General features: G+C 40.4%; 1 protein-coding gene across 7 annotated transcripts in view; it reads right to left on the bottom strand.

Moving 5' to 3' along the window:
- LOC128880270 (octopamine receptor beta-2R-like) overlaps positions 1–13231 on the bottom strand; it is a 151661-nt gene that overhangs the window by 25352 nt on the left and 113078 nt on the right. For 6 of the 7 annotated variants that reach the window (XM_054130163.1, XM_054130162.1, XM_054130164.1 and 3 more), the window contains one exon: positions 10466–10517. The exons of the other annotated variant lie outside the window; for it this stretch is intronic. The gene's annotated coding sequence lies outside the window, so the exon portion shown is untranslated. The remainder of the gene's footprint in view (positions 1–10465; positions 10518–13231) is intronic. 7 annotated transcript variants of the gene reach the window in all.

Below are 13231 nucleotides of genomic sequence, written 5' to 3'. Positions count from 1 at the left end.
GGTCGTGACTGAAGAAAGTTTAAGAAGCCCTGAAATAGATAACGCAAGTGTAAACAAGAGTTTACTCGATGACCGGTCAACAATGTGTTAATCAATTCGACACGTCCCTTGGCCATCGTTAAGAGATCCTGGAGAAACCGGGACGGTTCAACTGAAAATCTATCTACTCCTGTTTACCAACTGTATCGCTTTAAAGTTTCGATGGCGTCCGTATTGGCAAACCGTCAGTAACGCACAACATCAAACTCCGTTGCAATATCGAAGCTGTAACTCAGCTCCGATATTAGTTTGCGCCCGTAGCTATTTAATAATTACGTAATTAGATGAGTTTAATACCAGGAGATAAGAAAAGCGCGTTAATGCTCGGGTTTTAATTTTATCCTTAATTTAAACGAAAAAATTCGAGTACCGTTGATCTGCCGAACGAAGATGTAATCGCACGAGATTGGTAACTAAATTTAAAAGCCGTGTTTAAATTACCGTATACCTCGACACTCGTCTCTTACCTCTGTTTCTTTGCGCGAAAACAAACATATACAGGTTGTCCCAGAATTAGTGTAAGAACCGGAAATGGGGAGTAGCTGAGACGATTCTGAACAACAATTTCCTTTGCAAAAATGTCGTATGGTGCTTCGTTTTTGAATTATTAACGAAAAACCACCGACCAATCACAGCGCGCGAGAGGCGGGGTCGAGGCAGGATTGGCTGGCTACGCAAGGTCACGCACGCTCAGTCGGGAGAGGGGGGCTCGGGCCAGCCTCTCACGACTGAGCGCGGACTGTGATTGGTCGGTAGTTTTTCGTTAATAATTCAAAAACGAAGCACCATACGACATTTTTGCAAAGAAAATTGTTGTTCAGAATCGTCTCAGCTACCTCTCATTTCCGCTTCTTACACTAATTTTGGGACACCTTGTATATATATTTTTTTATGGTTCTCGCTGTCCGTTATCGTTCGGATCATAGTGTTCCTCGATAATTCTAAACGGTCAGTACGACCTCGAAAGCAACGCACGTATAATTCCAGACGAAATTAAAGTTATTATAAAAGTTAATCTCGTTTCTTTATCAAACAAAATCCTTATCCTCTAATGGTATCCTCAACACCCGATTTCACTCGTCCCGTATCGAAAATTTAACATTTTGCGAACTTCATCACGTCGTTCCTCGCGGAAGTACCAATTGTATAATAGATTAGAGGCACAGTTCGCGTTTCCAATAACACGTATCACGATCCTGCGCCCGAGTTCACGTTACGAAACTCGCGAAACAACCCCGTCCAGAAGGAATCCTCCGATAAATCGAAAATTTATTGTTGCAGAAAATACATATTTGTATCGGTATCGAGCCCGGGGGATCCCAGTTCTCCAAATATCCGATTACACCGGTGCGCCGATATTCTCGAGCTTTTTCTGCACGCCCGACCTGCGCGTCTGACCGACTACGCTCGGTTATAAAGCGGAAAGAAGGACAGATACGAAGTTCGTCGCGGACACTCGTGCGCGATATTATTCTTCGCGAATTCTGTTCGAGGACCCGGCATATTTCCAACCGGAACAGGCCTTCCGGGCGGAGAAACGGAAACGTCGCTCGACGAAACAAGGACGGGGGAGGACTTCGCTCCGGAACTTCCTCGCTAGGAGATTCCGTGGAAAGCGTTTGACTCGTTGCCGAGTTCGAGAACGTTTGCATAAGGTTCGAGATTGAAATTACCATGCAAATGACGGCCTGGAACGGAGAAATTTATTTAGGTTGACGAGCGTGCGGGTTATTGGGACATCGGGAACTCCGTCGAGAGATGGACGATGAATTAAAAAAAAAAAAAGAAGTAGGCGAATGAGTTTGGGGAAATATGAAAATACGATTCGACGAGAAAGTTGGGAAGGTGATAAATCGGGAAATTGGAATTGACCTCTTAACGTGGACCTACGTGTGAGGCTCGTGGTCTTGTATTCGGGCCAAATGTAAATATCACGAACATTATTTTATGCAAAATAAAATCTTCGGGAACGTGGCTACAAAGATTGTAACTAAACAGTAATTAAATAAACTGCAACTAGTGCATACATGGTAGAGTTCGTATTCTCTGATATTTGCACGTCTGCCTAGCTAGCTCAACCACTTAAATAAAATTTAAGGAAAAAATTGCATAATAATGCACTATTTATGCGCTCTTCAAATCCGTGAAAAAAACATTTTGCGCTCGCTCCGTTTAATGCAACAACATTTATTTAAATGGAGGGGCTGAGTAGTTTCTGGTGCATTTTTTCCTTAAATTTTATTTCAGTGGGGGGGCTAGCTAGGCAGACGTGATTAACCAGCCACTTACGCGGTCAGCAATTAAGTCCTCCTGAGATCGAAATTAACCATCGTTAAGGGGTAAAAAAATCGGTAAAATAGAAAAATTAATTTCGTATTCGGTGGCTTCGTCACCGTCGAACGAACGAACAATAGGAAACGTCGTTTCAGGTATCGATTCCTTTAAAATAGACGGGCCGCTGCAACGGTGTGTGATTCGCGCTAAATAGGTGATGCAACGATCAGCACCTTGAACTGTGACAATGAACCGCCGCGTCTATTCTCTTGGCAGTGACACAGCAGGTTCGTTAAGTGATGCTTAATTGCCGCTGCTCATCGTGCTGTTATTTATCTAACCACGGATCGGTGATCCCACATGTTGTTCCCGAGGCCAATCAAGAAGCATCCAGTGCGCGAAAAAATTGCAACCGTTTGACATTTTTATGAAATCAACGGAACCAAGGTGACACCGAATCAAGTTGATCGTGACGAGTTCCAAAAATAGTACTTTGTCGCGAGCGCGGTGACGCAACGGATATTAATACGTTCTCCTAATGATTGGTTATATTTTTATCCGCGACTGATCGGAAATAAACTGAGAAAAAAACAAAGGAAGAATAGAGTCGGAGATTGGTTGAATTAAAAATTGGAAAAGTAGAATTATTTCATTTTCCATTAATATTAACAATATTTTTTTTTATTATTATTATTATAGCTTATCTAAACCTCTTAGGAGATTTATGAAGCTGAATATTAACAATATTGTTAACATTAAATATTTCGTTGTGTTTCTAACGTTCCAATCGCGGAACTACTCAGGCAACTGAGAAAAATAGAAAAAAAATAGAGTTAGAGATTAGTTGAATTAAAAATTAGAAAAGTAGAATTATTTGATTTTCCATTAATATTAACAGACATCCCGCTGATAACCCATGCAGCCACTCGAAATATTCCTTTGTGTTTGCAACGTTCCGATCGTGGAACTACTCAGCCGTTCGCCCGCCTCTGTTTTTCAATTGCACGTCAACGCGACATTGTTCGACTTCAAACGCGCAGAATTGTGATGCCTGTCGACGCATTTATGGCTAACAAAGAACATCCTGGCCGCGCAGTACGAACCTTTTAATTTATGCGCGTGCGTACCGTGGGAATGGACCAGCCACTACGCGGTCGGCAATTAAGTCCTCCTCGGATCGAAATTAACCATCGTACCAAAAAGAATCCCGTCGCTCGCATAGTTTGCCACTCGCCGCGTGGAAAAGAAACTCGCTATCGATAACGGTTTCGAGCTAAATGAGCTGGAGGAATTGCACGCTCAATTGAATCCCGATTATTTCCTTCGTCCGCTAATTAACACAGTTCTACCACGCGGTGCTATCTAGCCGTGTCATGGTCACACTGCGCAAAAAGTGTATTTATCGCATGATTCGCAGGTTATTCTTCGGTGTGCTCGATTTTAATGAGGCGAAATTGTCATGTTCTACTTGAGAGAACATGTCCTCTCAGATCGCGAATACGATCTTACCAATCGATCTTACAATCAATTCTAATTCTAATTCTACGGAGATTCTACAAATGCATTTATTTATTTATTTATTTTTTTAAGTAATATTTTTGTACCGAAATATAACAGGAAAGAAGAAGCCCGTCGAAGCGACGAAGACGAAAACGTCAATAATGGCGGTCGAATGTTGGCGCGAGTGGAAGCGATGCCCGTCACGTTTTTGGGCCAATTGATTCCGATATACAGAAATGAAAATTCGCGGAAGAGACCGAGGATTTTCTATTTCCTCGACCGATGTAACCAGAAATTGCGTAATCGAAGGCAAGAACGACACACGGTTTCAGAATGTCCGAGAGTTTCCGTAAATAATGCAGGCCGCGGTGACGCGCGATTGCGACACTGACCTTCGATCAGTCGCATCGTGGACGCCAACCTGAAGGAACGTTCGAACTCCACGCCAATTTCTAGCGTATTCATCGCGGCATTGAAATTCGTTATTCCCAGTTTCTCGTGAGCTGATCAATCGTACCGCTGACGTCATACCTCGACACGGTTTTATTTTACGAAAATTACAAAGTGTCTACAGCAGTGCCTCGAAGTAAGCAACTGCTTTCTGTCTCGGAATAAGCAACTCGCTGACTGAACAGATTAGTGGAAAGAGCACAGAATATGCGTAATATTTTCTCTTCCTCTGGAGTGTGTATTCTCCGAAATACAGTGAAAGTCTCCATTAATGCACAAACTCGGGGACTGGACTAGTGCATTTATGGTAGACTTAGTGCATTTATGGTGGACTTTGTACATTCTACCATTATATTCCTGGCATTTTTCTAATTAAAATGAGACCAAACACGATATAATTCGGACGATATTTACCATGCTTTTTTTTAAGTTAGTGTTCTACGATATATGATACATAATATGTTGTTAGAGGTAAATATGTTGCGAATTACGTCGTATTTGGTCTCGTTTTAATCAGAAAAATGTCAGGAATACAATGGTAAAAGTTTTACAACAAAAAAGTTAATAATAAAAAAGTTTCACCGTTGCATTAAATTGTCTTATCGAGTAATCCGATCCCAGATCGTGTTAGGCTGCTCGGCTGTCCTGGGCCCTTCAAGGGGTATACCTCGTCCCAGATCGTGTTACACAAGTCTCCATTAATGCACAAACGCGGGAACAAAGTGAAGCCGAATAACATACCTGTTTCAAAATAAGCAACTCGCCGGTCCCGACCGAGTTTCTTATTTCGAGACAATATTGTATAACGTTGCACGAGATCCAGCCTATTTAAATGCGAAAATATCACGTATCGCTGACTTTACGTTTCATCTTAAAGAAACGAAAGCCCAGCGGTCGTGTTCATAGCTTTGTAATCTTTCCGTATCTATTTGGTGTCCCCTAGAGAGACATTCCTTTCCGTTATACGATACTTGAATGCATGCATTTCCTCCGCATTTTACCTGTTCCGTCGCCATTTTGTACAATTCGGAATCCTTTTTTTGGAATGTCTGCCGTTTGGAAAGAGAACGTGGAGAAGTAAGAATTAAGAAATCGATCGGAAACTAGCCTCAGATACTAACGAAAAGCAAATTGAGCGCAATCGGATAGATATTCTAATGAAGCAAATATCAAAGCAAAGTTTCCGTGACTGCTGCATCGCTAATCACTTTCTTTGCTGTGCGAGTTTAATTTTACCTTCCGTCGATCAAAGAGACTTCCGTCGTCCCTGCGACGCTTTTTCGCGTACTATTTTTGCTTACGATCATTAGCTAGTTAATCAACGCCGCTCCTAACGAAGTTCGTTAGGTTTGATTAATCCACTTCCTCATCGAGGAACAGAACGGAAAGAGTTTGTTGATTTTCAGGACACGCTCGAAATGGGTTATATTCCACTTCCCAGCAATTTCTTTGTTCGTATTACTTTCGAAGTAATATACTCAAATTAATTAATCGCTTTACGCTGTAACTCTTATTGCGATAAAAATATATACTTTCAATACGAGAAAAAGTGGGTGCATCGAGTGCCGGAAGTCAGAGGTGCTTTATTAATTCTTCTCGGATATTTGGAAGGTCATAAAATTTCATCATTGTTTTTAAGGAGACATTCCATGCACCTATATAGACCGAATATGGTTTATATAGCATATACGCTATATAAACATATTAACATATTGCTTAACATCTTAACGCGCCTTTTTTACATACAATAAATTAAAACTAGTTTGTATAGCGTCTGTGTGCTTACATTATTTTAATGAAATGAAATGAAATGATAATTATAATAATTATTTAATTTAAATTTAAATTAAATTAAATTTATATTGCGCATCGCTTAATAAACTCGAATATAATCAGCAGACCTTTAATATCTGGACCACATAGGAAACACCTATGCCTAGGATACGTGGCAACACGCCTCTGTCTGCGGTAGTCTCCGGATCGGAGTTGTCTCTCCCGGTAAGACGTACCTGCTGCCGGAGTCATAGGCTCCCGGCGTGGGATCTTTAGATATAAAATGTGGGTAAAATATGGAACGCTACGCGTCAAATAAATAACTTCTTAGACACAATTGTGACATTTTATTAATTCTTCCCATATATTTTGATCATGACACATTCGAATTTATTCGGACCAGGTTATCTCACGACGTGGCTTCTTGGAGTTTATCCAAGCTTTATATTTTGCAGCGTGTAACGAAATAGCACTTAATCGACGTCGGAACGAAAAGTTTCGCGAATCGTGAAATCGAGACGCGTCGAAATTGGAAATTTCGGAACCATCCGCGTGTTCGGTTGCTGCAATGCAGTTTCCTCTGTAGGGCTGCGATCGATCTAATGCGCGCGGTGCATAAGGCCGTGCACCCCGTTCCGGTGCATCAGCAGCTCTGTGCAGCGAATGATTTTCGGCTGCACTGGACTTCGCGACCGTCGAATCGAACTTATTCCCCGTTTAATTGGAACATTGTCCTCCGATCACTCTCATAATATATCGTTGCTTTTCGATGTGAAATAAATTTCTCCAAATTTTTCTCTACACAAGTCGATCGATTCGGGAGAATAACGAATTATAAAAGTGGATACGCGTACCGATAAATTGAATGATAATAATTAATTTTAAATTATTTCCCGGTGGTCCCGATTTGACAAATGTTTCCTACAAGTAACTAAAATGCCGTTCAATTTATTCGTTCTACAAGCAACGTTTAACTTCATTTGAAATATTCATTTCCGCCCAAATATATGAAACGGAGTGACCGTTATCAATATTTGAATTTATTCAATTCGGGTGTCCTTTCGACTGGCGCGGCCGCGGGCGAGAACTAACCTCGTATGTTGGATCGAATTTCATTCATTAATGAAAATCAAACCTTTCTTTTTTAAAAAACATTTTTCTTTATATCGTCAGGAGTATTTCGTCGATTGGTTGACAAAGTTTTCTCGCTGAAAATGAAACCAAACATGACCTGGTTCCGAATGTTTCCTGGTGTAAGTAATTGGACATTTTGTCAAGTACGGTCGAAAAGCTTGAACGTATTCGTGTTTGGATTCATTTTTATGACGAAGACCATGTGTCGATACTAAGCTTCAGCGTTTGCACGTTTTCACAGGAATTCCAGAACGCAGAGCGTTCGAAGAGAGTTTTCCATTTCTAGCGTGCAAGCGCCGAAAGGTGTTCGCAAAAACGACGATTAGGCAAAGATATACAGCTCGCGATAAAAGTTCCAAAGGTCGAGCCAACTATGTTCAAACATTGCACCAACTATAATAACGTTTTCCAAGTTTCCAGGTTTTCCAGCATACATACTCATACCGATCGAAACCCCGAAGGCGAGGGCTTCAGCGGAGCTCAAAGTTATTAGCTACGTCGATTTTACAGTGTTCATCGTCGCTGGGAACTTGATATTGTTCTTGGCTGCGAATCTCGCGACCAACTTTTCCTTTGCAGACCGCCCGCCAAGTTTCTTTTGAATTAGGCGGCCGGCAGATAACGGGAAAGAAGCGCCAAGAAATCCAGGAAATTCTTCCCAGTAATTGAAAATTCTTTCGCAAACAATTCCAGCTTAATCGATTGTCGATGGAAATTAATCGAAAAATCGGAGATAAAATTGCGTTCAATTTATTCTTTAAGTCCGCGACCTTCCTGCCGAAGGCGTACCTCACTTAACACTTTATCTACCGGGCTATTTAGAAACAGTCTTGAATTAAAAAAAGAATTTTATGCGGTTGCACATGCCAATCTAGGCTGACAATAATTCCTACAATATTATTACTAGGTACATATTGAAAGCTAAGTCTGTTTTCAAACACTGAACATTGTACACATCCGGAATGTTCCAGAGGACAATACAATTGACGAAACGTTAATATTACAGAAAAGTCATATTCTCGATCACTGCTTGAACAAATATTGTTAATAATTAATGTAACTAATGACAGAAATTAATTTTTAGTTATTCCAGCTAAGAGATATAATAATATAGAAAAATTTCTCACGATTACTGTGTTCGATGAATACTTATTCCGAACAATGATTGTTATTAGTAGTTAATCGAAGACTGAATGTTACTACATCCATTGTAAATATTCAATTAATTCGGAGATGTACATATTTAATGCATTTTACAGTTTCAGATTATTATACCAATGTTTTTCGAGAAAATAATATTTCTGAACATGAAAAGTTGAGAAAAAGTAATCGTGAGAAATTTCTCTACATTTCAATATCTATTGATTGGAACAATTAAAACTTACTATCTCCGACATAATTCAACATTCATGATACATGTAGTATCATTCAGTATTCGATTAAACATTAATAATAATTACGGTTCAGAATAAATATTCATTCGACACGTTAACCATGAGAAATTTGTCAATATTTTAACATCTATTGATTGGACCAACTAAATATTCATTTCTGACAGTAGTTACCTGAATTAATAACAATATTTGTTTGAACAATGATGGGAAATATGATTTTGCTGTGATATTAACGTTTCACGAATTATTTTCTCGTAGATTCAACGAGCTTTCGACTCGACCGTCACGCGGTTGTTGTTCGCCATTCCCCTTCTCTACTTCGACAGGCACAAGCGTGCCGCAACCCACGACACAGGTATACGAACAGCGCGGTCTCTTGACTATTAACTTGAAATATTAAAATAAATGAATTGCAAATTGTTTGCAGAAAACAAAAATTCGGCCCATAGAGGCTTAATATTAAGCTAACAGCGCCACGATTTTTTTTTTTTTTTAAATGCAGGAGATACAAAATTACTGTTTGTGGTACAAATTAGTCCAAAATAATTACTAAATATTCCACTGAGGCCGATACGATTTTTCTGATTTGGTACTGCCAGCTTAAGAAAGGTCGAAGGCGTTCAAGAACAAAAGATAACGGTAGCGGATCCTCAACGTCTAATCAAGCATCCTAATCCCGCCTCGAGTCTCCGAGCGAATGATAAACGTCTAAACGGCCCAACGAGATCGATAGCCGTGTAAACTGTCAAATACATCGATCATAGTCATACGGGACAGCCTAAACTGCTGCAACCATAAATTATTCAAACAACCCGCGGGCAAATATCAATACACCAAGACATACATGCAGAAATTTGTCAACGACCAGTCAACGCTGCCAACGGTGCCAACGGTGTTCACGCGTGACGTTCAAAAGACACTTTAAGGATATTTAGCATTGATGGTGAGATTCCCTCGGTTTAACCCTTATTATTTACTGGCAGGACTTAGAAGTCCCGTCAATTCCATGGTATTATCTCACTGTATTAATTAAACGCTTTGAAACCTATTGTGACTTTCAAGTCCACTTGAAATTCATTTTTAATTGTTGGATAGCAGCACAAGCTTGTTAGAGACAACTCTATAAGATGATACAAGACCAAGATGGACGCCTAGATTTTAAAAACTTTTGAGAAATTCAAAGGGTTAAAATCATTTCAGAATATTCCTTGGGACTTCTATTAGCTTCGTTTACCGGAGAATGATATATAGAGGGCTTATATAATCTCTTCAGTGTGGGCACTATTCGGCTATTAGAGGTCTCAGCATCGTCGAGGGAGATCTCGTGCTGCCTTGTCCAACAAACAACAGTTCTTTGAAGGCAACAGCGAGACAGACGAGCTTCTGGGAACCAGTCACATCATTCCAAATAAGGATTACATTCGATTGGATTCATTTTAAGGAATTGGACACCCCCAACCCTCCGCTTACAGTGGGTTCATCAGAGAATGGACCAACTGTCGTGCACACTGTTCTGAACCACTTCGTACAATGATCCCCAACGCGTGCTAGCACGTTAAAGCGTCTCTGTACAGCGACAGCTAGATTGGATTACTTGCTTGACGTTTCTCTCGCGTATAAGTGCAGCTACCCTTTGGACGACGAAAACATTTTTGAAATCGGTTCAATAGTTCCAGAGAACTTTCCTTTCGGAAAAAGGAAAACAAGCATTGCGAGCCTACCAAACGACCCATAAAGATGTGCCACCGTATTCCGTTGTATCATATTATTGTTATCCTTTTATCAAACTTTGTTTTATCCGTAAAATCTTGCCCTTGAAATAAATCTTAAAATAATTTTATTTTAAATTTCCCACGCATATTTTTGATATATTTTATTAGTTAAAATTTCTATGTACTTACTTTGTGTCTCCTTGTCGAACAATCGAAGCACATCGGGGCGCTTATGAACGCCCTGCAAAGAAAAAAATCAAACGATTAGGGTATTCGTGGCCTACGGACAATCCCATTAGGAATATTCTAAATGTTATTTGTTTCTCAAGTTTGCAGATTATGGGCATTGCGTAGGTCTATATTTGGTCTCCATTTGCAAAGACGTGGAATAGGTTTTCGAACTTTCGCGCATAAACGACGATAAGAATCACGATCGGTTACCCCGGCTAAACTCGCCCCCCATAAATGCCACTCTTTATGGGGATTGTCTTCCCCGCGGGCACGATATTTTATTGTTATTGCGTCTTTCGAGGCGAGTACATCGGTTTTTATTACGTTATCGTGGAGCCCCCCACTGGCAAGGAACGATAACAGCATTCGTAGATAACCGAACGATGTCTTTTAATCGATCCCGTTTCGTACGAACTCAGCGAGGGGAGGAATTTCTAATTTTTTTAAAGTCGACTTTAAAGTCGTAGGAATTCACCCCGAAGCGAATTGTTCGAACAGCGGTCTCGAGGCTTGGGAATCGAATCGGCGAACAGTTCGTCGGGAAGCGGTAAACGCGGAAAATCAATTCGCAGACGAAACAATCGCAGGTGGCTCTGAATTGCCGTGAATATCGATTGTTCGCGAATCGACCTCGCGTCGTTGCGGCACGCGAAGGCTGTTGAAAGCTCGATTTGCGAGCGTAATTTCCAGGTGTTAGTTTCAGGGGAGAGGAACTCGGGCTCGAAGGAGAAGCGAAGAACAGGTTTAAAATTGCAACCAGAAGATATAATGGAACGTTCCTAGCAAACGACGACTCTACATCTAAAGCTCCCATTCGCCATTTTCATAGCACTGCCACATTGTGGACAACTCCTTTCTTTCTTTAATAGCATTTTATCTTGTAATGAATTTTATAAATAAGTTACGATTTTTTGCAAAACTCGTGAATTTTTAATAACCACGTATTCATTCAATTTTACAAATAATCTCATAAACTTTGAAGAACATTTAAATCGTTTCCAAATTTTTGGAACAACGTATTCATTCAATTTTACAAACAATCTCATAAACTTTGAAGAACATTTAAATCGTAAATGTAAATTTGGTAAACAGAAGAACAGGGCGCTGCGATTGGACCATGGTTTTTCGTTAATAATTCAAAAACGAAGCACCATACGACATTTTTGCAAAGGAAATTGTTGTTCAGAATCGTCTCAGCTACTCCCCATTTCCGGTTCTTACACTAATTCTGGGACATTCTGTACATAGAAGACTAGCTGTGGAATATTATTGGAATTCTATACTAAATTCTATACTATTCTATACTAAAAATGTACCCAATGTTTTGGACTAAAGAATTTCCTAATTAAATTGTCTTTAAAATGCAGAAACATGAAATCAATTATAAAGAAACTTGAATGAAACCCCTTTTCACCCCATCAGGGGTTGAAATCCGAAATATCCTTTCTTATTCGTTGTATACATCATAGAGAAAACCTCTATGGAAAATTTCAACTTTCTCGGTTCAAGGGTTTTAGCCTGGGCGTTGATATGTCGACAAGTCATGGTTTTCATTCTTATATATATAATATATGTTTACGCGAAGATTAGTAATAATCTAAATAGCGATTAGGTCGCGAGCGAGTGGTGCGCAGAATTTTCGCGAAAACAAAGCAACGAACTCCGCGGTTATCAGGAAATTGTAAGAGCGTGGAAACCGATATTACGTGAGTCATGCTTTCGTCTGCTTTGTTACGGAATAATTGCCGAGCGAAATAACAGTTTATTGCTAGGCCGTTGGCGACCGACAGACACGTGTCTCGAGGAACACCAACAATTCGAATGTTACTCGAACAGAGTTCGATAGCGATAGAGACGAAGGGCAAACAATTTATAACCAAAAGGAATTATTTTCTCGAATTAGAATTTTTAAATTAATTTTTAAATTAATTCGCATTAGGAAAATTTGAACATCGTCGACAATGATCCGTGATGGCGGCACGAAGTGGTACACGGGTGTTCATAAAACGACGAATTTAAAAGTTTGAAAGTTTCGGATCGCAAAGCGGCGCGGAAGCTTTCGTTGCAGTGAAACTCTCGGGAAAGTCGCCTGCGGCAGGCAGCAGTCTTTGCGCCAAACGTGCAACCTTCGAAGTGTTGAACATCGCGTTCACCGTGTCTCCTTTATTTTCGTTTTAGTTACGCTCGATGAAGAGTGCATTCTGAAGGGGCCCTTCAGCATTGCCAAAAAACGTTAAAAATCGTTTCGTGGTATCTTTTTCTCGCCACTCCGCGCTCTCTTCGATGTGTTAGGCGTTACACATCCTAATACAACGACCTTGAGATCTCATACTATGTTCCTCTTCCTATCTCTTTCGCGTCTCATTATTGTTGACACTGGGTTCGTGTAAGTCTAGCTGGAGGGTTGAAATACACCGGCAAGGACGTCACGTATACCGGTTGTAGCAGACCTTAGGGGTTGGAAGAGTCAAGGTCGAGCATTAAAACGAAAAAAGAATTAATAATTCTTTTGCTCGGAGTAATGACTCTAGGTAGTAATTAGCAACGGCGGTCAACGAAAATCTGGTTGAACGTAGATTTTGCCTCTGAGGCGATTCGGTCAGCTGGCCATGGGTCGGTGTCAGCCAGAATCGCGAATACGTTGGGCGTTTAGGCGGCCGTGTCAAGGACTCGATTCCCGTTCGGACGTGTCAAACCAATGCGAATTGGGTGCATCGGATACGG

Source organism: Hylaeus volcanicus, chromosome 7, assembly GCF_026283585.1.
Source record: "Hylaeus volcanicus isolate JK05 chromosome 7, UHH_iyHylVolc1.0_haploid, whole genome shotgun sequence".
NCBI classification, from domain to species: domain Eukaryota; kingdom Metazoa; phylum Arthropoda; class Insecta; order Hymenoptera; family Colletidae; genus Hylaeus; species Hylaeus volcanicus.
This window is presented reverse-complemented; position numbering and strand designations above follow the sequence as displayed.